The sequence below is a fragment of the Zonotrichia leucophrys genome, chromosome 1 (assembly GCF_028769735.1).
Source record: "Zonotrichia leucophrys gambelii isolate GWCS_2022_RI chromosome 1, RI_Zleu_2.0, whole genome shotgun sequence".
Taxonomy (NCBI): Eukaryota; Metazoa; Chordata; class Aves; order Passeriformes; family Passerellidae; genus Zonotrichia; species Zonotrichia leucophrys.
Window position 1 is genome coordinate 106,669,360 of NC_088169.1, and position 27,605 is coordinate 106,696,964.

General features: G+C 39.0%; 1 protein-coding gene and 1 long non-coding RNA gene across 6 annotated transcripts in view; both read left to right on the top strand.

Moving 5' to 3' along the window:
- ROBO2 (roundabout guidance receptor 2) overlaps positions 1–27,605 on the top strand; it is a 1,045,391-nt gene that overhangs the window by 302,502 nt on the left and 715,284 nt on the right. The window lies entirely within an intron of this gene.
- Positions 988–4,987, top strand: LOC135443191 (uncharacterized). Of its 3 annotated transcripts, none has more exons than XR_010438875.1 (4): positions 988–1,043; positions 4,305–4,433; positions 4,514–4,632; positions 4,766–4,987. It is a non-coding gene; the product is annotated as an uncharacterized LOC135443191 (long non-coding RNA). The 3 variants fall into 3 exon arrangements; XR_010438870.1 differs by having other exon boundaries at positions 4,538–4,632; XR_010438873.1 differs by lacking the exon at positions 988–1,043 and adding an exon at positions 2,864–3,057 and having other exon boundaries at positions 4,538–4,632.

Consider the following 27,605-nt stretch of genomic DNA (forward strand, 5'->3'; position numbering starts at 1 on the left):
TTGTAACTACATGCTGATGTTCACTCAGACATGACAATTTCATCTTATTATTAGCATTGCCTTACAAAATTTCTCTTGGTGTGCATTAAAAGAAGCTGAAAAGGCATCCCACCAAGATAGCTTAGTCATGTTCAGTGTAACACTGCTGATTTCTATGGGGCTGTAAGACAGGGAAAATACACCTGTACTGGAAACACTAAACCCTGTCCTCCAGGGCTCTGAGGGTGTTGCTGTCTCTCTCTGGGTAATATCCCAGCTGTTTTCAGAAAGGGATTTGTCTTGCTGTGCTGCCAGTTTGAGCCTCTGTTCCAGCTGGAGCATCCCCAAAGGCTCTGGCAGGTCAGTGTCCATCAGCACAAAACAGTGCCCTACACAGAGAGCAGCCCATCAGCTTCTTGTTTCTGGAAAATCTTTCTCTTTGAGAGATAAGAAAGAAAAGGAATGCCAGATAAGCACAACTATTAACAGAATGGGCTTTAAAATGTTGTGTGTGTAGTGTCTGTCTGAGATCTTCTTTGCACTAAACAAGATATAAAAATGTTAAATGTGTATTTCACCTTTTTTTTTTTTTCTGTAAACATACTAATCTCATCCATTTCCATTTAATTTAGGTGTCTCTGTTGTGCCTAGAAGCATGTGTTTACTTCTGTACTAACTTCATTAAAGCAATTCTCACTAAATTGTCATCAGCTGTCTCAGTTTAATGTAACATTAAAGGTGCAGCATGGACAATGTGTGTGCAAACATACCAGGAAGGCACACCCACATTCCTGTTCCACAGGGACACAGCTGGCACAGGACCTCTAGGGGGACAGAACAGAAGTAAATAAAGGTAGTGTAGAAAGTAATCTTATCCCCTAAAGAGTTGCAGCTGAGCCAATTACTAAAGATCAGGAGCAGGCCTGATGTTAACAGGCCACACCTGTAGCCAATAAGCAGAGTGTTATAAAAGAGTGGATTGGTGGGAACTGGAGTCAGTTGGCTGCTGTCAGGATAAGGAGGAGTCAGTGCCAGAGGAGATGCCTTCAAGAAACATCACGGAGGTATGGAACTCTTGCAATATAATCATAATGGAACCTACCAAGAGTCTGGTACTGATGCTGGTGAAGAGAGACCATTTGCACAGGGATGGTGGCATCGATGTAGACCACTGGTAGCACATTTAACCTGGTTTGGGGAGGAAGAAAACTAACCTGAAAATCTTGGTGAATTAAGAGGAACAAGACTGGAAGCTTCCCTGAGAATGCTGCTTTTTTTTTTTTTTTTTTTTTTCATTATTTTGGCCACATGGGCTGAAACAATGAAGTCAGCCACAAAAGCAAAATATGATTGGGTGGGCATTCCTCAGTGTCCATGGAAGAGAGTTTGTGGGTTTCCTTGTGGTTGTACTTGTTACTGTGGAATAACCAATCATTCTCGTGTCATCCTATTACTTGTGGATAGTTAGAAATACTCTAACTTTTCACAGAAGCATGGAATGGTTTGGGTTGGAAGAGACTGTAAAGATCATCTTGTTCCAACCCCCTGCCCTGGGCAGGGACACATTTTGTTGTCCCAGATTGTTCAGAGCCCCATCCAACCTGGGCTGGAACATTTCCAGGGATGGGACATTCCCAGCTTTTCTGGGCAATCTGTGCCAGGGCCTCACCATCCTTAAAGTGAAGAATTTCTTCCTAATATCCAGTCTAATCCTACTCCCAGTTTGAATCAATTCCCCTTTGTCCTGTCGATGTCTACTTTTCCATCACTGATAACTTTTTCTGCGTTCTAGAACCCAGCATGGGAACTGGTCCAGTTTTCCAACCTCCCGTTGTCCTCATGTGTGTTCAAATACTGCCTTCATGGTCATCAGTCCTACACATGAAAATGCCTAAGTTTGAGGGATTTTTGTGGCCAGCAAAGAAAGGTTCACCAAGTGTCAGTAAAAAATTTATGTGAGAGCTCTGTGTCATCTTCTGAAATACTAAAGCTAGAAATGTTCATTTGCTGTTAAGTGCAAAAAGAGGGAGCTGATAATAAAGCTTCAAGACTGCATAGAGGAGGTGTAATCATAAAACTGTGTGAAATCTATGCTGTTCCAAATTATTTTTTCTTAAATTAAGGTATTTTTTAAAGATGATGGGTTTTCTTTTTAACTTTGACAAGTAATTTTGCATTAGCTGTAAGCTTTGCAACAACTGCCTATAATGTTTTTGATGCACTTGCAATTATTTGGGATGGAAAAGTTGTAAAAGTTGAGACTATCAGTATTCCCCCACAAAAAAAAGCTATTTTTAATTTCCATTGTATTTCAGAGTTTGCAGGTGAAAATATTTGTGTTTTCCCAGTGAATCCTTAGTAGTACTTAAAAGGAAGATGCAGGGAAGCCATTTTATGGTTAAAGTTTAAAAAAGGAAAGAAAGAAAAGGTCCTTGGTAAAAATTATTGAAAAATCCTAAAATGAGAGAAAACACTAATGGCTGAACTGCAAGGGTTAGTTTTAGAGCCACAATAATTTCTTACAAATGACTCATAAAAAGGGATGAAAAGCAGAATATAAATTTGCTTATGTCATAAAATGAATTTAAGATCAAGCAATCCAAATGACATTGGTAGAATTCAATAGGATTTGTGCAGATTAGAGAGTAAGGGTATAACAGGGAGAGAGACAAAAGAATTGCTACACAAAGGAAATGCAATACATGACATTGATGTATTTTATCGCTTCAGGTCTAAATAGCACAGCTTATAAAGTGGTGTCATGGTCCTACATATAATCTATTTTTTCTAATAAAATTTATATATCTTTATAGCCCTATGAGCTTGCAAACCTTGACTACATAACAACCAGGCTGTGTCTCTAATGGAGCCACACTGTAATGCAATGTTTAGGGGGTGGAATTTATGAAATGCATTGTGCTGGGAGAATTACAGCATCCTGCCCCATGTCATCCTTAATGTGTGCAAACAGAATTCTGCTCCCCAAAACCTGCCACCCATTAATGCTCTGCTGCTGAGAAGGATAAAAAATTAAACAGGTCTCACAGGGCTGACTTCACGTGAGACCAGCCAGCCGTGGTGAGTGGTGTTAAAGTGATGCTGTGGAGAACCAGTGATTTTTGGGTTTAAGGAACTGGAAAACAGACCTAGTCCTTCTTTCTCATCATGCAGATGTTATTAAAGTCATAAAGAGGCATCCCCTGGCAGGAGATGAGGAACAATCTGTCGTGTTTCCCTTCTCAAGGCAGCCCTCTCTGTTAGGCATGACATTGGCAGAAGGATTGATGTGTGCTCCCCTTGCTCTGCTTTCATGGTAGAACATGAGGAGAGATGGTGGAAAAGCCATTCATGCTATTGCACAAAGTGCTTGTTCATTTTGTGGTCTTCATCTTGTAATTTTTTTTTTCAAACTAGAGCAATTCTGTGTTGTAATAATTGCTGTTACATGCCACAAAGTGCTTGGAAGTGATTTGAAAGTGGAACGTGGTAAGAACCGGGTTCTACAAATACTTCCAAAATCAGTACTCTCTGAGAAAACTTAAATGCATGCATATTACTAGGAGCAAAATACTGAGGAAAAAGTAGAATTTAAATCTAACCTGAAAACATCTAGGTTGTCACTTTTTACTATTGTTTAACACTTTTTTTAGGGATTTTTTTCAAGTAGAGGTTCTACCTTGAGCTTCCAAAGACAAGAGAGCATACATGCTTTCAAGAACTTCCTTTTATTAAAGATTGAAAGCTCTATTTAATCTCCAATCCAGCTGCATTTTGTTTCTTGTGTGATTTTCTCACATGGTCTTTCCTATGTCACTGGTGTGATTGCAAGCTTAACATGCATAGTCAAAACTAAAGCAGAGCCTGTTGTATGCTTAAAATGTTTCATTTGCATGCTTTCCTGAATGCATGAAAAGCCTGTAAATGGAGATGATAGCAGCCTAGCTATGGTCCTGATGTTAGGCAATGTATATGTGCTACTTTTCCTAAGGTATGCACATATACTTAGAAAAAATGGAGTAACCTTGAGTCAATCACTGTAGAAATCATGTTTCAGTGGATAAAAGCTCAGTTCTCTTTGTCTCTAAATGTGGGAGTAGGGCTTTGAAGAAGTTATTTGCAATAGTTCACATGAGCGCTTGCACTGCTCTGAAATTCTTTTTTATCTCTAACGCAGAGCAAGAAGCAAGCAGGCAATGTGGTGCCTGCAATTATCTTAGAGAGCTTCTCTCTGTGTGAAAGTTACTGTGAGTGTATCTTGAGACTATGTGCAGATTTGCAGCATTTTTAGCACTCCCATTCCCTTTGTGCTTTCTGGGTATTTCTAGGTCACCAAGGTGCCTACATAAACTGATACAAAATCATCTGAGCCCCACTTACTCCTCTGACATTTTGACAGTGGGTTATTGCATTCCACTTCTGTTTCCCTGATGTTCATGCGCTTTCTACTCTGTGGAGTGAGTAATTCAATGCTTGTAGCCCTTCCTGCCCCCACTTCCCTATGGATGCTTTTCATGTCACTCTTTTCTTGAGCAAGGGGGAGCTCATCATATTCCTTCAGGACTCTGCAGGAGGAGGGATGAAGCTTCTGGGTCTGCTGAACATCTGCTCAGTGCCTGCAGGCAGAGTATGTGGCAACCAAAGGCCTCTAAGAGGGTGAGGGAGAAGCAAAGGGTCATGCTGAGTGTTTTGGGCTTTCGCTGAGAGTGGTGCTAAATGCCTGCACGCAGTTTATTTGGTTCTGTAAGAGTGATTTGCTATTTTTGGTCTTTGTTTTTAACTGGGGCAGAGATGCAGGGCATATTGTGTGGGGGAGCTGCACACCCGAGGCCAAGGACCGGGGATATCCCAGGCAACAGAACTGATGCCTAACATTTCACCTTGAGAATGAACCCCAAAGGAGAACAAAATAAAATTTCTATTATCAGGAGACATGCATATCTAGTTGCTTGTGAAAGGTATGGATAAACATAATCATTAGTTACTTTGCACTCATACTGAAACTCTACAGCTTGCTCTTCTCTTGTTCTTCTCTTGCAAAAGGCACAATGATCATGTTTCAGATTTAATGAACACAAAATGGTGTTTGATTGAAAGAATCATTTACCAGTGCTATAAATCTGTTAATGCACAATAAAAGCTGAAAGATTCAATAATGTTATCACATATAATCTTGAAATGCAATTGAAATATCAGTTTTAATCTGATTTAATCGTCTCTGCCACTTGCTTCTGAAAGCATGCAGTATAAATATGGGTATTTAGTGGAGGTTTGTTAGAATGTATCTTCATGTGTGGCTGTGAAAGGGGAGGTCAAGATGGATCTGTTTTGCCCTAGTGCCATGTGATGCTCTACTTTGAGCCTTTGGAAACCTTAAAACAGTTTTTATATTTTTCAAGTTCTCACTCAAGATTAGAAGCAGAGAGAGGAGCAAATCACTTTGCTGATAAAGTGATGAGATGTTTCTTGCTTGTGTTTATTTCTTTTATTGAGATTGATGTTGTACAGGCTTCTCCCCTTATGTAACTCACTTGTTCTATCTAATCTACAAAATTAATTAGGTCCATTCCATTTAAGTGGAAAAAATGCATGGATTAATTTAAATCTCATAACAATATGCAACCAGAAGCAAGAAAAGCAATTAATACTATAAGTTAGAGATAAGCCACAAAATTCATAACAGTTCCTATTGTACATTTACTGTGAGATTACATCTGTATGCAGCCATAAAACATAGTGTTCCAAACAGTGCTTTCCCTGAGAAATATCCAAATTTTTTGCATTTAAGAGGAAAACTCTTTTTGTCTTGTCCTCTTCAGACTCAAATTGCTGCATGTGTCACTAAACCCTGTGCTCTTTCTGGAAAGAAATATCTGCTTGTGCTGGCCCCAGCTGTGCCTTCCCTGCAGAAAACTAAAGGCTGTTTTGGGGGGCTAAAATCACATTTCCTTCAATGCCTGAAAATTCTTCAGCATTGTACTAAACTATTTGAAAACTAGATTTTCTGTAACAGCGTGGCCACTCTAATCATATTCAATGTCAGTTTTTGCTTGCAGGACTTCTACAAGGAAAGTTATTGAGATTCTGAGATCCACCTAATTTTTTGGTTGATTGGGTATTTTTTATATGCAATAGTGCAACTCCTTAAGGGGGATACATTTATTTTAACACTTAACTTAGGTATGTAAGGAAAAATTCATTATTTATAGAAAAAAAATGCTTTTAGTGGAGAGGACTTAGGTAGCCAGCTCAATTTGAAGGCTTGATAGTAACCTTTGAAACTTGATGGAAATGTGACATCAGGTCCTGATGAGGATGAAGATATAATGCTAGAAAAGCTACGTTTTTCTTGGTGTACACAACTGAAAGTCCTTTCTTGTGATGCAAAGATTTTTAAAAGCATTTAAATTCCACAGTGCTTGTGGTTTCTTCATCATGCTGGGGAAAAATGAAAAATTGGTAGTGTTTTTGGGGGTAGAATTACATGTTATTGGAGACTAATATTGTACCACTGTGGATTTTAGACACTTTAGTCAGTAACCAGAACATTACTTTTTAGGGATTTGCACAAAAATAGAATCAAAGGGTGGCCTTAGTAGGGTTGAAAAAAGAGGAATCTCAATAAATAAAGGAAGTAATTAAAGAGGAAATGAAGGGGGGAAATAGCATAATATTTGTCATTATGATAGGCAGTTTTGTCAGTGGCCATGCTGTTTTCAGAGAGAGTTATAAGGGAGAATTTTAATGAAGCAATCAAGAGGTTTATGGAAAGCTCCTCCCACAGACCACAAAAGAGACCTTGAAATTGAGCAGCAAAAATTATTTCCTTAATCCTTCTTTTGTTAATTTTCCCTTCCTTCTCATTTTACAGTTAAATTGCAGATTATCCAACTTGAGCACTGACTACAACAAGCTGTGTATTAACCCAGACATCTTGTACCTGCCTTTGGATGGTCTGGGGAGGTTTTTTACGTCATGTTAAAAGCTCAATTCAAAAAGCAAAAACATCTTCCTTGGGTTTGGTTTTTTTTTAGCACTGTTGTGTAGTGCCACAGTGGTTCAACCCTTATCTGTGTCTGTTCTGGATAGCACTTGATAAAGATGACTGAGGGAACAATTTTTCCTGACAGTGCAGTGCTCCCTGGAATGATAAGCTCTGGCTAGTGAGACTAAGTGGGTAACTTCAATGAATTCACTGTTACATTACCAGGGAGAATATCCTGCCCTGGAAAATGAGTGAGCTAAATGGTCTAATAAGCTTTTTCCATCCATAATTTCTTGCATATTAAGTACACTTTCCAAGCTTTCCCTTGTTTTTCCAGCTTAGATGAAAGCCTTGGTTTTCCTAAAAGAAAGAGCAGCAAACCTTGCTTTGCTGAAGGTGAAGGGGTCCTTCCTGCACAGAGTAAATCTTATTATTGAGAGTCTTATAAATCTTAAAATAAATTATATTTATTGAGTGTGCTTTCTTTGGGTGGGAGAAAAAGCTGCTACCTGTGGCTTGCTATGGCAGCTGGATGTATGGGAGGAAGGGAAGCAGCAACATTGATTCAAGCCCTGCAGGAAAAAGTTTTCCCTTTTCCAAGACACAAACATCCGCAGCAGGTTTTGTGTCATCTGGGATTCAATTTCTTTTCTAAATCAAGTGAACTGTGGTACAACAGTTCAGAGGCAGTTCAAAAGTATTCTCTCAGGTCAATTTTGGCCCCAGTTGCAAAATTCTAACAAATGTTTATATTAGTTTTTGCTGTTTCTGAGGGTATTTTCTCACTCTATCCTTTTGTGAGCTTTTTATTTTGCCTCTGCTGATCTTGAAGTGCAAACACCACTCCAGTGGTGGCTTACATCTGCAATCAGGGAGGAAATGGACCTACTCTGAGACCAGTTTTTAAAAAAGGATACATTTTCTTACCTCCTTTTCACAAGTGCCATGCAAAGGATAGCAGAGGGCACAGAGAAAAATAGCTGCAATGAGTAAATCTGCAAAGGACAACTGAGGAATCTGTAGTAGGACCTTGACATGTCCCTGCCACTTTCTTAAATCAGCTGAAAAGGGAGTTTCCTTTATTCTTTTCCCAAAACTGAGGTCATTGGTGGTGTTATATTACATCTCATGCATTTTGTTTAGCTGCTCTCTTGTGTGTGTGTACCAGAAAACATATTGTACTTCAACAAAGTAAACAGTATGCAAATATCCCAGTCAGAGGTCTTTAAAAATGCTTTGGGGAACAATTTTCAGCAAAATAATTTTTTTTTTAATTTAAATCTAATCCAGCCCATTTATTGACAAGTGTAGCTAGTCTTTCACATCCCAGTCTTTCATATTTCCGTGCAGAGAATAACTGTCAACATAACAGACTTTTGAGATGTGCTGGCTGCCAAATATTATCCTGGTGGTAAAAATGAAAGGAACCCATGCAGGAACACCAGTCAGGCCCAGATCCATTAAGGGGGTAGGACTGTCTGTCTGCTCTGCATGCAAGGCCACCTCCTGCATGCAGCTGTGTGTGTTTATGTGGGTGTGGACACACACCAGCTCAAGATGTGCAGGCTTTTTTTTTTTTTTTTTTTTTTTCCCCAGAGGAAAAAGGTGCATTCTCCCTGCTTTCCTCAATAAATCTGGATGTGAGAGAAGATGCTGACAATTAGACACTTGAAGCAGCTGGGGAGCCTCTGGCTATCTGAGGCAGCTTTAACCCCTGACTTACCTGCACAGGGCTCATCCTCTTTGTTTGAGGCTGCTTGAATTGGCCTCTTGTTTTCTCCACAAGCACTCTTCCCTGGGTGCATGGAAAATGAGTCCATGTAAACTCCCATTCAGCTTTCTTCAAAGGTCTGGGTCAAGTTTTATTCCATGAGGTAATTGCACATGGATTTGTTTTGGTGTGTAGTTAGAGTTTTCTCTTTTCATGCACCACCAGAGTGTTTGGCTTCCTCTTCCACTGCAGTCACTGCTTATATTTTAAATAAGATTTAACTTGCATTATTTACTCTTTTTTTATCATCTCTAGAAACAAAAAGGTCAAAACAGGGTTGTAGTTGTTAATGTAGAGACAAACAGGAGGCCACAGCCTGTAGGGGATATGAACAGGGAACAGAGGAAAGACAACCATTGAGGTGCTGTCAGAATTCATGTCAATCTGGTTATAATCTCTTGTGTCAACACAATAAGTTAAGAGTGGAACAGGAAGAAGAGCACCTTAACATCTTGATGGCTGCTGTGATGATTCACTCTCCTGTTTATGGCATGTTCATGCAGTGCTAGGTACTTCCAGATGTCCAGGAAGGTGTAGATGCCACCTGTTTCTTCAAGAATAAAGGAAGACCAAGTTTAGGGCAAAAATTCAAGAAATTGAAGATTTTAGAAATGTCTTCATGATGAAGGGGAACTTAGGCTGATGGTAATATATTTGAAAGGTGGATCATAAAAGGAGGCATAGCAAGGTTGATAGACCCTGGGAAGGTCAGCATTGGTAAAAACAAAGAAAATATAATGGAAGAGAGCAAGCAAAGATGTGAGGGTAATTTTCTGCTTCATGGCATAGGTGTAATTTGGGTCTTTTCTATTAGCTTTTTAATTGTGTTGCCTCCTTCCTGGTCATTTATGATGCCCTAAAAATACTGGATTTTTTAGCTATTTTTGGAATTAGTTGGTGAGAAGCTTTGCTTGTTTTTACTGTGTAGGTTCTGATCACCCCTCTGATTTTAGATAAGGCATAATTCAAATGGATTCTAAACAAATCTCTTGGATTAGACAGTTTTGTATGCTAAAAGAACTCCAATTCACCTGCAGCTCTAAAGTCAGAGTAAGTTATTCAGACCCTGAAGAACTTTCCAATATATTGGTGCCCAGGTCTGAGTCCAAATGGATGTGTCTGGGTACAGACCTAGATCCAAAGTTAAATTCCGAGCATTTAGGAACTCTCTCACCATCCAGGTTTTTTGAATTAGTTCGTGTTTTGCTAGAAAAGCTTCTTGGACTTTCAGTGACAAAAACTCCTTTTGTTCCCTTCTGGAATGATAATTTCATTAGACAGATTACTTAGGCAGTGTCTTTTGGCTTCCCTTTGGTCTAGCTTCTCTCTATCCTCTCAGTGTCCAGTGCATCTACAGAAAAATAATTGTTGATTAATTGCCAGTAAAACAAGAAAGAAATTAGAGTTAGTTCAGAGTGGCTCTTGCAGCAGGGCTCAGCTGACTTTGTTCAGACTAAAAATTCATAAGGAATAGGGAGAAATTGCCACAGGCAAATATCAGTTTTATTCTACTGTATTTTAATTCAGTACAAAAATGAAGAAGTGATTTTCATCAATAATGGAAATTCCCATTTACTTTCACAAATGAAGTGCAACTTGGATAGTCTTATTAGGACTTTGTGTTCCTGGGATCTACCAGGCAAGGCAAACTCCTTCAAACCAAGTGAAGCATTCATGTTTTCTAATAACAGGGTCTAATCTCTATGTATTCTTACCCAGAGTAATTTCTAACTGCATCTTTGGGATTAGAATCTGGTTGTGTCTCTTCACTTCCCATGGAAATTAGGTGTGTTCAGTACATGTCTGAAGTGACCTCCTGCAATACTGCAGAATGTTTGTTAGTATCACAACACGAAACAATATTCTATAGCTTTAAATTAGATTTTTATTCTCTTAAAATTTGCAAATATATATTTCCCTATTATTTTCCCCTTTCTATTGACTAAGTGTGACTTTTTACAGTTTCCTCTGTCTTTCTAAATGGGATGTTTCTGCCTGTTCTTTTCTGTCCACACACCTTCACTAGTAAAAACTGGGAATATAGTGATGTTTGTACTCTTTTCATCCCAAATTCTACCTGTTGTGTACATAAAATAATAAGTTAAAAATAATTCATGTAAACATTAACTTTTTTCTGCTGGATGTAGGGTTTGAGTTTACCTGCTCCTTCTACACTGATTTCCAGTTATCTGAAGAAATATCATTTACTTAGCCAGAGTTCCCTGGAAAACTAGGTACTCAGAGATAGAGTTATTCCCTGCCCTCCCAAAATGCCATTTTAAACTTATGCCTCCTGCAGCTTTTATCTCCAAGAGCCAAAATAATGCAATAGATTTCAGTAGTCAGTGGGGCTTCATTCCAAAGTGCCCATCACACAAGAGGAAGAACGAGGAACAGGAAGAGTCACTGAAGTCAGAGCGTTGTAGAGAAATACTCCAGGGATTTTTCATCTTGAGCGCTTCCACATGGTCACAAATGTTTGGGTGGGTTATTTTTGTGGGACTATTTGTAGAACAAATTGAAAAAATTGGCATGCTGAATATTGTGTGCATGCATGCTTAAATTTTTCTTCTAAGTTTTCAAAAATAACTTTTCTAAAGCATGATATTTTAACCACAAAATGTAAAGTAATACTCAAAAATTGAAAACTGGATAAAAACTGGTAAACAGTGCAGTAAATGCTTTGCAAATCCCTGAATAATCTCCCCAGTTTTGTTGCCTGCAGCCTTGGTGAGCTCTGGTTAAAGTGGTCGTGCTGTCAAGCAGGAGAGTTTTCAGGCAGACACTTGTACATGGAATTATTGCACAATCTTTTCAACAGAAAATAGCACTTAGAAATCTCCCTGCTGTGAAGGGACAGCATGGGCAGTGACCCACAGCCATGCCAGTAATCATCTACTAGGGGGTGGGGAGCACTCTGTCAGCTCTGTGGATGCAGGGTTTGCTTCTGACTGTTCCTGGTGCTGATATTCCTGCCAAATAAATTGGGCATAGAGGGAAGAAGCGCGATTACTTTTCCTATCCAGAAGAAAAGTCTTAAGGGAAAGCATAAGAATAGGCAGAAAATGTATTCCTGTTGTACAATCAGTGTGAGGTGAGACTGCTACTGTGAGCTGGGCTATAGGAGTACTCGAGTAAAAATTTTGTACAGCCAGAAAACTGTAGCGATATAAAACAATCCATTTTTCATGATTTTCAATGGACAAGCTACAGTCTGACAGGTAGATTGAATCTGTCCCATGATTTACACAAAGCCTGGGCATGATTCTGCACTTCCTTGGATGCTACAGAGAGGTTTGTGTCTCTGTGGCTGATGAGCACAACCAGCTCGTCCCAAATCATGAGCCCTTTCAGGTGGTGCTTCCAGCAGGTCTGTTTTCAGTTTGGCAATTTAACAAATAATCCCCATACAATAAAACTAGGGACAGAAATGTTTCTTGGTTGCATGAGTACCTTTTAAAGCTTTTTATTGGTTAGTGCTGTGCTTGAATGTATCCATGGGCAGGATGGAGAGGGCATAGATATGGGAGAATGGCTCTGAGGGACTGGCCTTTCAGCACATTGCAGGGAGACCCTTACAATGCATTAAATTTAAATTTATGCAGTTTAAATTATTTCCGTCCTGCTCAAGGAGACCTTGCAGGTGGCTCTGCAAGTGTGCTTACAGTCTGCCAGAAGATACAACATGACACACAGGGCAAACTCCAAAGAGCAGGGCCAGATCTGGGGCTGGTGTAATTCAGTCTAGTTCTGGTGGCTGCAGGGCTTGGCTGATCTAGTTCAGCTGTGTGGGGTGTGCTGGTGTGAGTGCTGAAGGCATTTGGTGGTGGTAATTATGAGTGATTGCTATCAGATGACAACATGTGGCGGCATTTGGGTTGTTTTCATTCATTCACAGATCCTCTCTGACAGTGCAACCAAGCCTGGGAGCTAGTAACATAATCACCAAAAAAAAAAAAAAAAAAAAAAAAACTAAGCAAACAACAAAACTAAACACCCCCCCCCCCCAAAAAAAAAAAAAACCAAAAAAAACCCAAAAAAACAGGAGGGGACCAGAAAAGCATGGATGAAATATTTTATTGTCTGCTTAAGCAGCAGAGAGGGATTACAATGGGCTGTTGGAGAAGCTTGCTGCTTTCCAGAGCTTCCCAATGCATGGGATAACCAAATAGTTCAGGCAATTCTGCACAGATACTTCAGAGAGCTGATGTCAAAAAGGAAGAAGAACTGAACCTGTTTCATCACCTACCCTCTGTGGTGGTGTTTGCAGGAGTCCTGGGAAGAGATTGTGGGGCCTGTAGACAGCACTGAAGGGAAGCTGGTGAACAGTAATAGAGTGGAAGTTTTCCTCTCTGGTTGGAAAGCAACAATTTCCAGGCACATCACTTGAGTGGAGCTTTGGGATTTAACAGGTACCTGAAAGTTTCAGCAATGCAGAGGGAAAAGTTCTCCAGTTCTTTGGTGGCAGTAATTTAAATTCCCTTAGCGCAGTATTTACTAAAAGTAATTATTTTTCAGTTCTTATCTTCTTTCTAATAATGCAGCACAGATGGAGAGAGATCATCCAACACCTGTGATAATTCACTTGTGGGGAATTTTGAGTAAGTTAGAGACAGGACCTCTGAGTTGTTTTTGGTGAAGTGGTCTATTTTCTTATCTTCTACATAGGTAGGAAGGGTGAATTCAGTTCACATCTTTGCTGCATGGTTCAGAAGGTCATAAGGGCCTTAATTACAAGACCTTTTAAGGGGTTCTTGACCAATAAAATACTGTCAACAAGGATATTTATGGTTTTGACACAGTTCTTAAATATTTTTTCTTATGGACCCATGCTACAGTGTAAGCTTTCCTAGCCAATCATGTTATGACACACAAACCTACAGTACTGCATTCTAAGCTCCTTGTGTACCTCTGTAACTTTTTTTTTGTCTAAAACTCTAACCTTTCCTTTAATTAGCTTAACATATCTCTGCTTTAAACTATAAATCCACGTTCTTGCTTCTAGCACCAAGTTTGGAAGCTTTTTCCAAGGTCTCAGATCAAATCCTGCGTGCAATTCTAAGCTTTGGCTTACAGGCCCAAAGTTCTTAGAGTCCATTGCCTTTTGGATTCCAACAAACACCAAAGCTTTTCTGCATCTTTAGAGTGGTGTCTAGTTGCATATTACAGGAATGAGCTGTGTGCAAATGGTAGCTGGAACCTCTCCAGTCACCAACCTAACAAAAAATCCTGAACCTTTTGAATCCCTAGTAGGTATTATGTACTGACATGCTATCCAGGTACTGAGTTTGACAGAGCTAATAATACTATTTATATGTATAATTATTGAAATTACCCATACTCTATGGCTTTAATGGTGTTCAGTAAATTGGCATGCATAATTTATACATCGCTGCTGTCAACCATCAATCCAAATGTGAGGCAGCAACATACAAACTGAATGGCAGAATAAAGTGTTTATGGGTTTATTCAGGACAAGATCACCATAAACTATGACACTGGAAGTTTTCATATCAGTTGTTCAGTATTTGTGGGAAATGGAATGCTATCTATGGGACTTCATTTGTTGCATTACTGTAAAACCTCTTCAGTAAACAATTTAGGAGACAACTGCATCACTCTTCAAAAAGGCCCCAGGGACAGGATTTACTGTGGAAGTCAGTGTTACCATTTCTGCTTCAATTTTTGCTATGGTTTAATTTAAGCCTCTTATTGAAATGTCAGTCACTTAATAATGGAATGGAGCCTTAAAAATGTACAAATGCATACACCTTTGAGGCCTAATCAAGACATACAGTAGGCAAACCAAATTCAACTATTATTATGATAATTTAGAATAATAATTAAGACTTTCCAAGTCTACATTTAAAGAAGAAACGCTTAAAATAACCATTGTCTTCACAAATCTGAATATGCATCTATGTGCTTGAAATTACTTTGCCATTCATGATATTAATCAAAATGGCAGGGTACATTACAGAGGATTCAAATGCCCCAATCTCATTACATGGGACTGCTACAAAGTGCTATTAGTATTATGTTTTCATTTTTACTTTGTGAATGCAGTAAACAACTAATAATTCAAGATGTTCTGAATTTTTTTGCAAGGTGCCAAGTGCTGAAAGAAGTGATTAACATGAAATGAGGAAATCTATGAATAGAAACAAAACAGAAACTGCTGAGTTATTTTTGGCACTCTCTAATGAATAAATGGATTGTTTTCAATGTCTGTCAATGAGTACAAGTGAATTTGCACTGTGAGGTGAAATATACAGCCTCACTTCAACTTGTTTTTAAACAACAACCTAAATCTAAACAATTAAAAGAAAGAAAAGGATTTGATGTTCATAGTCTCATGGATCTAAAATTCATGTTTCTCATAGAAGCAAATTATCTGCACTTAATCAGTTAAACAGATTTTCATTAAAAATACATTTTGATTTTAGGTGTGAATTTCTATGACTGAACACTAGGTCATGGCTAGGGCCTACTTATCAAGTTAAATGTTAGTACAGCTTTTTCATTACTTAAAAACACTTCTTTGGCCTCAAGTCATAGCAGCAAAATAGCTTTCCTCTGATGACTGTTGATTTAAACCATTGAGGGATCACACAGAATGGCTATTAACCCAAGGAAGAGCATTCAAAGGATGCCTAAAACATAAATATATCAGCCAAATGTGAAAGCAGTCATGGTACAAATGCATTTAGGACCAAGGTCATGATGCCACATCAAGCAAGTAGGGTGAGGATAATGCTTACCTACTAAGCAATCTGGATAAAGCAATGTATTTTGTGGCAGTGCCAGCATCCTGCCCTGAAGAGGAGTTTGGACAAGGCTTCCTAAAGTCCCTTCCATTCCAAGTTATCCTGTGGTTCAAACCTTGAAAAGTATGAATGCAGTTCATGGGCTACAAGTGATGATAGCTAATGACTAGTACCTTGTGAGGTTTTTTTCACAAGTTTACTAGGTCTAGTTTCTTACATCTTGCCATTCTTATTGGTGAAATTTAATTTACTGGGCCATATAAGGTATTTAGAAAATAGTAAAAAAAATTGTACAAAAAACATAGTATAAAAATATAGTACCTTAGAGGCTTTCTGTTGAAACTATTCTCTGCTTTTTTTATAGTCAGAAGAGGGAATCAATCCCTTTTATTTAATGAAGTAGCTGGCTGCTTGCTGGTGTGGTTCATCCTCTGTCAGATCTTACTCTCCAGACAGGCCTGTGTGTCCCAGTGTATATGAAAAGGGTTTGGATGACCTGCTCAGATATTGACACCCACAATGCAGACCCTGTGGACCTCCCTACGCCTGGACCACCAGGCACAAAATGTCACGCACACAACCCTGTGTGTTCTCTCTCTTTATTTCTGGGCAAAGAGTCATGCTGTCAGAGAAGCATTTTATCAGCAAAGTTTGTGACCTCTTGTTATGCCTCTAAATTATTTCATGCAGTTTGTGTGAGTGACAGGAAAAGGACAGATTTGTGTGCTAATTAGCTGTTAATGAAAGAAAGGCCACAGTTTTATCAGAATCCTGTTGAAAATTGTATATGAAGTTACTACAGTGTCCAGCAATATAATTTATAAGTAAAACTCTGCAACACAGGCCATGATGTCAAATCCAAGATGTCAACCAGATCGTACATGTGAAGACCCTTCAGCTGAACTCTTCAAAACCAGAATTTTGTGTGTTCCTGGTGTCAGGAAGAAGCACAAGGACAAAGCAGAAGCTTTGTGACATTTATCTGTCATAAATCTAAAGATGCACTTAAAGCATTTTTAAGCATAACTTGAACAGGGAACAAAACCCTGTTCAATTTATGCTAATAAATTGATGATGGAAACTGTGATCAGATGGTAACTTCAAGGAAGAGGTCCTTAGGATGCAGTGCCCTCCCTCCCTGGCCATCCCAGTCCTGTAGCCCCCAGTGCCCATCCCCAGGCACAGCTGCACGCCCTGGGCATGGGATGGAGATGAAGGAGCCCCAGAGGGATGATGTCTGGCTTATCAGGACTCAGTGCAGGATAGGATGCTGGGCATGGAGTTTCCTGTATTCCCATGTATGTATGCCCATTGTCTGTTGTCCTGTCCCTGGGCTCCACTGACAATGAGCCTGGCTGCCTCTTCTTTACTCCTCCCATCAGGAGTTTGGGCACATGGATCAGAGCCCTGAGCCTTCTTTTCTCTTTGTGTTTGTGTGACCATGTTCACAGGGGTCTTAGGGTGAGGGAAGAGACAAGGATCTGACTCCATGTTTCAGAAGGCTTGATTTATTATTTTATTATATATATTATATTAAAACTATACTAAAAGAATAGAAGAGAGGATTTCATCAGAAGGCTAGCTAAGAATAGAACAGGAAAGAATGATAACACAGGCTTGTGGCTTGGACTCTCTGTCAGAGCCAGCTCACTGTGATTGGCCATTAATTACAAACAACCACATGACACCAATCACAGGTCCACCTGTTGCATTCCACAGCAGCAGATAATCAATGTTTACATTTTGTTCCTGAGGCCTCTCAGCTTCTCAGGAGGAAAAATCCTAAGGATAGAATTTTTCATAAAAGATGTCTGTGACATGTTTGGTTGTTTTTTTCCTTTTAAAAAATAAATCTGAAAAGTTTAGTGTTAGCATTGGCGGGTAAGCTACATGTAAAAGGAGAATGCAAGTCTTGCACTTGATGAATTCTTGGCCTTTTTCAGACTCTCACCCACACTGTTGTCCTTCATAGCACTCTGAGGGACACCTTAGGAAATTTGTGCATTCTTACTCCTGAGAAATGCACTCAGTGGAGCTGTGGGTGAGAACCTGAGACAGGAGGCTGTGAGCTGCCACCCTGTGCACAGCAAAGGGCACAGGGAGCTGTGGCACAGCCAGGGCAGGGACACAGAGACACAGCAGGAGCTGATGGCTGGGGAGAAGGAGAAAGATTTTGGCCTGCTTGGAGTTTGAGAGGATAAAAGGCGGTTCCTTTGCTCAGGGTCCCTCCTTGGAGGAATCAGCTCAGGCTGTTTGTGTGTTACTGCACTGTGGATAAAATGGCACTGTAGAATGAGATATGTTAGGGTCTGCTATTGAAATCCTGGGATTGAGCTGGTGAGGAAGCCTGGTCTGGTGGTGAGTGGCTGTGCAGGGAGTCAGGCAGGGACCCACTGGGTCACTGGAGCCACCCCTGAGAAGGGGCCTTGATCCCAGCAGTGAAAGTCTGTGACATTCAGAGTGTAGCTACCCGAGGATCTTGTGAATGGGTGCCTTGGGAAGTTTCCTTAAAGCTGTGGGAAAACAGCTGTAACTCTGTAAACAGTATTGATTTTTGTTCTTTAGGGTATGCTGATAGAGAGAAACTGTGCTGGCCTTGATCATATTTGAATGTCTGCATGCAAGTGAGACTGAACTGGGGTAGCAGTATGATGCATTTCATTTTTACGACTCTTCCCTCTACCCTTTCCACTGTAGGCATTCTCCTCTCAGCAGCCACAGGAGTGGCACTGTCAAAGCCAGGCTGGCAAATCCCTGCTGCCCTTCCAAATGCAAAGGGTGCACCCAGTGTGTGGCACAGGATGAATGCGTTCCCTTCCCCAGTATCAGCACAGCAAGAAATTGTCTTGTCCTTTGAAGTTTCTTTTGCTGCTTCCAAGTTTTACCTCTCCAGGAGCATCCTGCCCTTCTGGAGGATCTGTGGGTATCCAAAGGGAGCACTGCCCTCTAAAGGGCGAAGGTGAGATGGAATGCAGCTTCCTACAGACCCCGGGAGGTCCTCTGAGTTACCTTTGTAAAGGTGTTTTAGGTCATGGCCAGCAATTAAGCATCGAGTCTGAACACCCTGAGGCATCACTCCAAAGAGTAATGGTGTAGCCTCGCCAGATTTATAATCAGAGTGAGGAATAGCAATACAAACAAAAGTACACAAATTCAGTAATGTTCAAAATGTGACACAGTTTAAAGTGTACAATCTTAAGGTGCATTTAGGTTTGAGGTTTTTTTTTTTTAGGGTAATAGAAAACACTTAAGTGATATTTTCTATAGCAGCTACCCCAATTTTTTTTTTTTTTCTTCACAGATCTGCAATTTTAAATGTTTAAAAATCCAGCAGTAGGTTCACCAATAAGCAAATGACAGGGGTAAAATTGTAAATGGATTAGTAAGACACCTAGAGGGTAGCATGGGATATTGAAGTAAAAATATTATATGAGACACTGAAATTTTAACTGCTACATTTTTCATATATCAATAACTATAAATAGTAAGGCAGGTAGGCATAGAAGATTTTCCTTCATTTCCATAAGGTATTCTACACTGGAAGGGGTTGTTCTAAATAATCCAGTGAAATACAGATTTTTTTAGTATTTCAGGTCAAAAAGTTCAGATCACCTGCTGAAAAGATAAATCTAGGAATACATTTTCACTCTTAAACTATGGATATAGTCTAGAATGTGAACCAGGTTATCTGAACAAAAGAAATAGGATAGAATCTCCAGTTGGGAATGATGTGCTTTATAAAATATAAATCTAATGACAGAAATTAGTACAGCAAAACTGGAAGACAATGGTAATTGTAGTGCTAATATTCTATAGGTTGGTTTTGGTAAGATTTGGAAATGCAAAAGTGAATAAAATTTAGAAATCTTGGTATGACTATGCTGGATGTGACTGAGGGCTCAATTCAGAAGTCATCTGAGGATTCTCCGAAGAGGAAGTTCCCACAGTGAGTCAAAATGGATTTAGAGCCAATGTGTGCTGCCAGGATATCATAAAACCATTTTGGTGCCAAGAAGAAACAAGTCCAAAGAATCAAATTCTTGTCAAGCACTTCCTTGTAGAAGATTGAGCAGATGCCACTTAGGTTAATGGTTTGATAAATGAAGGAAGAATTTTTTATTTTTTTTTCTGCAAGGAAACTAAGCTTGGAGCAGCCAAGGTCTTGCCAGAGTTCAACTTAACTTCTCAGCCCTCAAACTGAGCACCAAAGAAGTAGAGCCAAGATTTTTCTCCAACACTGACAAAATTTTTGAGGATGTGAGAACTTTTCACACCTTTCCACATCACTGCAGCACAGGAAACTGCCAGGCTTCAGTTTTCTATCCATAAAGGAAGTATTTAAAATCACACATTAAATGAAGCCATGTGCAGTTTAGTAATGTCCTCCCAGGCAGCTGTCTCTACCCTAAACAGCCAAATGTCATTTTGGACCAGTGGTTTCATGGGAAATCTTTAGTTGGGAAAATGTTATAACTTTATTTTAGTTTGTTTGGAGAAAGTCTGAAAAGTACTCTAAAATTAGAAAAGGAATAATAGCAGTTAAGAGATAGGTTATGTATGGCTACTACCAGGATATAAGGATTTTTTCCCCAACATTTTGCTGTTTTTAAATGTTTGCTGTTATTTGCAAATTATTTGCTCTTATTAAATAGTGCTGATCTTTGTTTTACCTTTTTTTTTTATCTTAGCTTTAAACTATAAGAAAAAAAATACACATTCTGTGGTATTATCTGTAGAAAATCTATCTTCAGATAAAATCACTTAATTTTTCCTCAGGTAATTTTACCAGATTTAAGGCAAGCATCAGTAAAAAAGTGTCAAATGCAACTTCTGAATTATTAACTGTATTCCTGGTATTAGAACCTCTCTTTTTAGTTTTCCCAATCTGATCTTCTCTAAAACTTCCATAGAAAGTGAGAGAAAAATTACTTGTAAGATCATGGTGTGATCATTTAAAATTTTGGATAATTTTCTGAGCAGAACATTTTGACAAAGCAATAAAACCATGGAGTAGAAGGCAAGTAATTTACGCTCTTTTCTTTATACTCTGTTTAATATTTGTATTCTCCACAAAGCCTCCTACACTGCCCATAGCTTTCTAAAATATGAAGTCTGGCTATATAATAGTGTTATGCATTGCATTAGATTTAATAAATTACGGCAAAATAGAGAAGCAGAGATTTCCTGGCAGGTTTATGCAAGAAAACAGGGATTTGAGATAATCCCTGAGAAATATTTAACACAGAATCAGGTTTTCATTGCTGGAATGGTGTTAGTAAAGCAGGGCTTTCTGTCATTTGGTTTCTGTAAAGAATATTGCTTTCAGTAACCTTCATCAAATTTCATTTGAATTGCATTTTAATAACATTTTCATAACCTTGCACACTTGCTCGTGTCTTTATGGGAAGGAAGCTCATCATTGTGGCAAAGGGCTTCAAATGTTGTAAGTTCACAGAGCTTCACTAAAACCAATCAAGTTACACTGTAGTTCACCTTTCCTTTTTTCTAAATTTCAAAAGAACATTTAGTTTTTCTTTAGTGAGGGCTCTTGGGAACACCTACTTGGCTGCAATACCTTGCTGTGCTTGAGTGATTCACAGTGGTTTTCCCATAATATGCAGTGATTTTTAGGGGTCTGCCTGCAGCTAATTTTAATGAGAACTGTAGCTAAATCAAATTTCAAATAACCATATCCATTGAGTCCTTCAATGTGTTCTGGATTTTTTTGATATGGCTTTTTATCAATATGAAATGTGTATCTCCATTAACTACTCCCTGATCATGTTTAAAGCAGGATAAATGCCAAGAAATCAAAGGTTATTTATATTTTCAGCCTCAGAACCAATTACTTAATCTGAGACACAATAAACAAGTAATCTTATGTAGACCAGATGTTGTTCTGGAATTTGAGATATTGGGCCAGAAACACTTATTAAACCTCTTGCTTACCTTGTATCTAAGAATGTTTGGACTCTACTACTATATCCTTCAAGAGATTTCAAAGGCTTACAGAAGCCCTGCGTGTGAAGAAGGGCTACTTTATTTGCTTTTTCACTTTATGTGGTTGCACAGAGACCACATAAAAAGGGGAGAAATTTAAAATACAGTTGTGCAAGTACCTCTAAAAATTTAAGCTAGAACACATTTGCCTGCTGCAATAGTGGATCACATTTTGCTAGTCAGCAGTTTCACAGCTGTCTCAGAAACAGACCCAAAACTGGTTCCCACTGTTGAGGCTTTGCCTGTTTAGCTGGGGTGATACCCCAGACTGTGCTTGCTCTGTTGCTTGGTTGTTTTAAAGAAGCACATTTGTAACCCTTCTGGCAATGGAATATTGCCTTTTTCCTCTGTTGTGAAACTTTTTGCTTGTTCATTGATACCATTTTATTTTTCCAAATAAAAAGTTGAACTTAGTGAACAAAAATCTTCCCAGTGACATAAAATTTTGTAATTTTTTATTGAGTGAAGTAACTATTTACTGTAACTATTATAACTTCAAAGGAAAATATTTTATCCTGACTCAGATACTGTACAATTTCCCAGTGTAAGTACTTTTGTTGTTTTCCAATAGAGCTAAATACATTTAATAATCATAGCAGCAAATGGTTTGTATGCAGTGAGCTCACTGGGTACCTTCCTCAGTTTTTGCCTGCAGTTACCTATTCATTTTTGTTCATTATTTATACTTCAATTCAATAACCTCTGAAAGCTTAATGCCACAGGAGGAATTCCTTCTCCTTGTCCCAGTGTGAAGATAAATTGCACCCAAAACATTAGGAACATGATATTTTTTCTTTTTTTTTCCTTTCCCCCACCCTGCCTAAGGTGATCAAGTCAGCTTGAAGTGTTTAAAGAATACTTAACTCTGTGTTTGTAGCATCTTCTCTGGCTGCAAAAGCCAAATTAACATGTGTACCAGAGTGCCAAACTTTGGAAGAGAAACTTTCTGCTATGAATACTCAGTCATTTGCCTCTTTCTCCAACATCTGTTTCCAAGGCTTGATGCTGATCTCTCCCTAAAAAGTCATGGGGCCACTGGCTGTCTTCGTTCCTGGCTGAATCCTCTGGGGATGAATCCTTCTCAGCATTTTTCAGTACCTAAGGAGTGGGCACTTATGGAGACTGAGCCTGCTCCAGCTGAAAAATGCAAGTCAGATAATGGTGTGGAATGAAACCAAAGAGAGATTCCATTCTCCATTCATTACTTCCTGCACTCTAATTGCTGCAGAGGTCCTTTTGGTTGTAATTGTGTTCTTTTTCTCATTGTAAGAGAGATTCCACAATAGCTAATGTGGCCTTTGGTTTATTAGCCCTCATGAGACAGGTTTTTCTTTACACTTGAATTCTCTATCTCATTGTTTGCTTGGAGAAAGGAATAGCAAGGAGGTGAGACCCCAAAAATTTTTCTTGCATGCTTTCCCATTTCTGCTCAAAAGATTTATTAAAGATATTTATTAGCTTCTCTAAATAACATTCTAATCAAGCATTTGGATCACTTCAGTAACTGATGTTTATTTTTATAAGCAATACTTTAATTTGACACTTTGCATAATGCATGTGCAATAAGGGTGCCATGTTTGATGGATAAACACCAAGAAAAAATCATATTGCCTAATAAATAATGTTGGATTTAGATATCCCACTCATTTAAAGCAAACTTGTCATGGTTTATTAACTGTATTAACTAGTGGCTTTTTTTTTATATCTGGTCATAAATAATATGAAGCATTTTTGAAAGATGCCCCTTTCAAAGGACATAATATTACCCTTTTATTGTCTCAGATTATTCATGTCTTCTCTGTGGTGGGCAAGCTGCCAGTGCAGCAACACGTATTTGAGCATATCTTCATATACTGAACCTTTGCCTTGTCTCTTGGGATGAAAATTACTGAGGCAGAGGTGGTTGTAGTAAGGAAATTAGTAGGGCAGCACATTTGTAAAGGCAGGGATCTGGATTTACACAGGAGGCACAGCCACTCAGGATTATGCAGGTGGTAATGGTTCTGTCTCTGGAATGGCTCCCTCCCACTGCACAGCCATGGGATCACAGGAGCTGCTGTCCCACACATTTTCTGAGGCTGGTGTTGTTTAGGATTGCACCAGCTGGCTTCAATGACAGTGAACACCCACCCCCCAGTTCCCTCTGTGACCAGGAATTCCTACCTTGCTCCACCAAGGGTTACCAGGGCACTGCACTGGTTATGTGGACAAAGGGTGCCTTCAATAAGATGTGTTTAGGAAAGAGTGTCTGCTCAGGGTGCTGGTAGTGCTGAGCCACCTGCAGTCTCATTTTCTCTCAGCACAGTCCATTCATAAAACTGTCACCTATTCCTATTTCAAGTAGAATATATTTTAAGTATTTTTACCCTCCTCAGCCCTCCCCAGCTCTTATTTCTGAACTGGCTTTAGGCTGAACTTATCTCAGTTATTGCTCAGCTGTAGTGTCTCAACTGCCCTGTGGTGTTCAGTTGGAAGTTGCTTATCTAGATTGAATGTGACTCTTCCTTTATTCATTTTCCAGTGTTGTTTTCCAAAACTTGGTATTCTAGACCATCCTTAGGTAAACAGTTCAGTATAACTGGGCTGTGACTTATCTCACTAATGGAAACATGTGCTTCTTAATAGAGCTGTGTTCTTGATTGTCATTGTTACCCCTTATTTAAGCCTCAATTTGCAGCAAAAGGTTTTTAAAATCTTACCACCTTTATGACATTAAAAGCAGCATCATCAACCAGCAGCTGAGGAACCCGGTCTAGTGGAAGATATCCCTGCCCATGTCAGGGAGGTTGGAAGTAGATGATTTTTAAGGTCCCTTCCAACCCAGGCCATTCTGTGATTCCATGACTTCCTCTTTCAGATTCTCACTTTTGTTCTCTTTTTCTTTCATTCCTCTACATACCGTATCATCCTCTTCAGAAGTTCATCTCAGATTTCTTTCTTTCTTTTTTCCTCATCTTTATTTTTACTTCAATCTGGGTATTTGTGTTAGCTGATAAACACTGCTACCTGATTGAGTTGCTCTATCCAAATGAGATTCTCATGCTGCCTCCTACAGCACTTCTTTCCCAGCATCTGCTTCCCACAACCCCTCCTGTGCACAGAAGTGCAAAGGACACAGACCATTAGCACAATCATGGTTATGGCATTTTCTGCAGCTCTGCTCCATGATCCACTTGAGTTTGATATCTTTTTGTTGCCATAAATTAGTTAGAATCTAGGGGGATGGGAAAGGAAGGGGAAATGTGTATTTGAAAGAAGAAGAAGAGCACATCTATCCTCTGCCAAATACCTTCTTAGTACGGAAAGTGTTAGTTCCTTGAACCAAAAGGAATTACTAAATTTGGGGACCCAGATTGGGTGGAAAGTGTGACAGTGTTTGCAGGGGTCTTAGGATGAGGGAAGAGATGAGGATCTGACCCCATGTTTCAGAATGCTTGATTTATTATTTTATTATATATATTATATTAAAACTATACTAAAAGAACAGAAGAAAGGATTTCATCAGAAGGCTAGCTAAGTATAGAAAAAGAATGAAATTATTCCAGAGGTTTGTGTCTCTGACAGAGAGTCCGAGCCAGCTGACTGTGATTGGCCATTAATTACAAACATCCAACATGAGCCAATCACAGATCCACCTGTTGCATTCCACAGCAGCAGATAATCATTGTTTGCATTTTGTTCCTGAGGCCTCTCAGCTTCTCAGGAGGAAAAATCCTAAGGAAAGGATTTCTCAGAAAATGTGTCTGTGACAGGAAAGCATCGTGGTTTACAGCACAGAGGACAGCTGGGGGAAAAAAGTTCTCTTCTTGGCCTTGGTTGCACAATTTGAGCTCTGAGTGGAAAGGTTTAGTCTTTATCTGTGCCTGCAGTGGCTGGATTGCACACTTCCCTGCAAGCTCTCCCAAAATGGCACATCTTCCTGCATTCACAGGAACAGTATACAGAGAAAATTTCAACAGGTGTTCCCTTTTCCTCTGTTCCCCAACCCATGGTAGGTCCCAGTTGTTTTGTATTGCTGCTGTTATTCTAGGTTAATTATTTCCTATATTGGGTAACTCCTTCAGATTGTATCTTTATGCAGCATTATGTATTTACACCCTCATTATGATTTTAATAATGCATTTCATTACAGCTGGCAATTGATGGTTTTCATTACTGAACAAACTGTCAATTTACTGCTAATGCTGCTTTAATTATTGACTTAGTTTGATTTCCTTGGTTTAATTCTTTCCATCTGTGAGGAAAAAGGTCTGTGTATTTGTGGAGCTGGAAATTTTAGATTAAAATTTTAAAGTTTTCTAAGCGGACTTTTAGGAAAATTACTGTAATTTTCTTAGTTTCTGTCCTGCTCTATTTTAGCATGTGTGTGTCAGTCCAGAATAGCTTATGGCTCACTGAAGACCTCAGGATAGGGCAGAAATGTTGGTAACATTACATAATCATGACTGTAGGATTTCAAACATTACTCCTACTCCATGGACAAATCTGACTTGAAGATATTGAATATGATGCCTAAGTATAACCTGCTGTAGAGTTCATTTCTGGAAAGGTAAAGGTTTTGTGGAGGCTACATTGTATTTTCCATAACACACAGTTCCTCCAGTAACTTTTATATATATATTTTTTTAATAACTGGGAACATGTGCAAATGCAATCTCTTCTTTGTAGTCCTGTCTTCCATGGTCTTTATTGAGAGGAGATTGGAAGAGAGAAAGTAAATTTTGATGACGCTTCAGAACTGTTCTGGTGGCCAGAGTTTTAAGATGTGTGTCACTCTTTGGTGGAGGATCTAAACAATTGTTATACATGCACTGCAAATGGGCTGCAACAACTTTGCTTTTCCTTAACCCCAAAAGGCTGCAATGTTTGGACATGCAAATCTGGAAATGATGAACATGTTTTAGTGGTGGATTGGTAGTGCTGGTTTAACAATTAGACTTGATGATCTTAAAGGTCTTTTCATGATTCTGTGGATCTATAGCGAAAACTGTTGATATAGTTTGGAACCTGTTTCTAGTCTATTCATATGACAAGTCATGCCTGTTCATGGGATTTGATTTCCCAGTGGTCTGTGCCAATTTTATGTTCGTGTATTTGTGCTGATTTCTGGCAAGTTGCATATGTTTTATTCCTCCCAGTCATATGATGTGAAATACAAATTCAAGAATTACTTTGCAGCACACATAGAAGAAAAAAAGAGGAAAAGGAGTTTTTGGAGTTTTGGTCACTGGGAGGCAAGGGTCAGTGCTTGTATTTGGGAGTAACTTCTCTCTCCATGTTGGTATAGTGACATTTAATCCAGTGGAGAGTCATGTGAGAAAAGTTATTATTTCCTCTCAACTTTTGAAGGGATCTAACCAAACTTGAAGTTAAACAAACAAATCACAAGCCTATGTAGAAATAAATAATTCTTAGTCACTCTAAGTTGGGGGCCAATAGTGTAAGTGGATTTGCACTAACCCAGGAGGGGATATGTGAATGTAAATGGGGAGGGGGGGTATGCTGTCTGACACCTGAGAAAAAATTATTAGTTTGGAAACATTCATAGATCAAATCCTTGAAAAGTATTATGTAGATAATTATTGACAGTGGACAGTGATATTTTAAAGACTTCATTCTGTGGAGATGTTTTTGAGTTGTATTTATGACACCAAAATCTAAACAAATATATAAAAACAAGGAGGAGAAATGAGTAATGACATTCCTTAGTAAAAAAAATTATAAAATATTACACTTGGTTGGATGTAAAGAAATTAATATACATGACAGAACTTTAGTAAAAATTTAGCTTAGTTTTAACCTAATTAACTTACATGTAACCAGTGTGTGTGCTAACTCAATTAGACATGTATTTCCATCAGCCCTGGTGGCCTGTAAAAATAAAAGTTTATCACAGATATCTAGGTTTATGTGCTGGCAAACAATAGATTTTATCCTACCTTTCCAGTCCACTGTGTCTAATCTGCCTCAGCTTTCCCAGGTCAGTGCTGTTCCTCTGCCTCACTCACAGCAGAAGGTTGTTTGTCCCAAAGTGTGAGGAGAGCAAAGCAGTGATTTACTGTGAAATCCTAAAATCCTCTTGGACTTCTGACTAGCTGCATGAAGT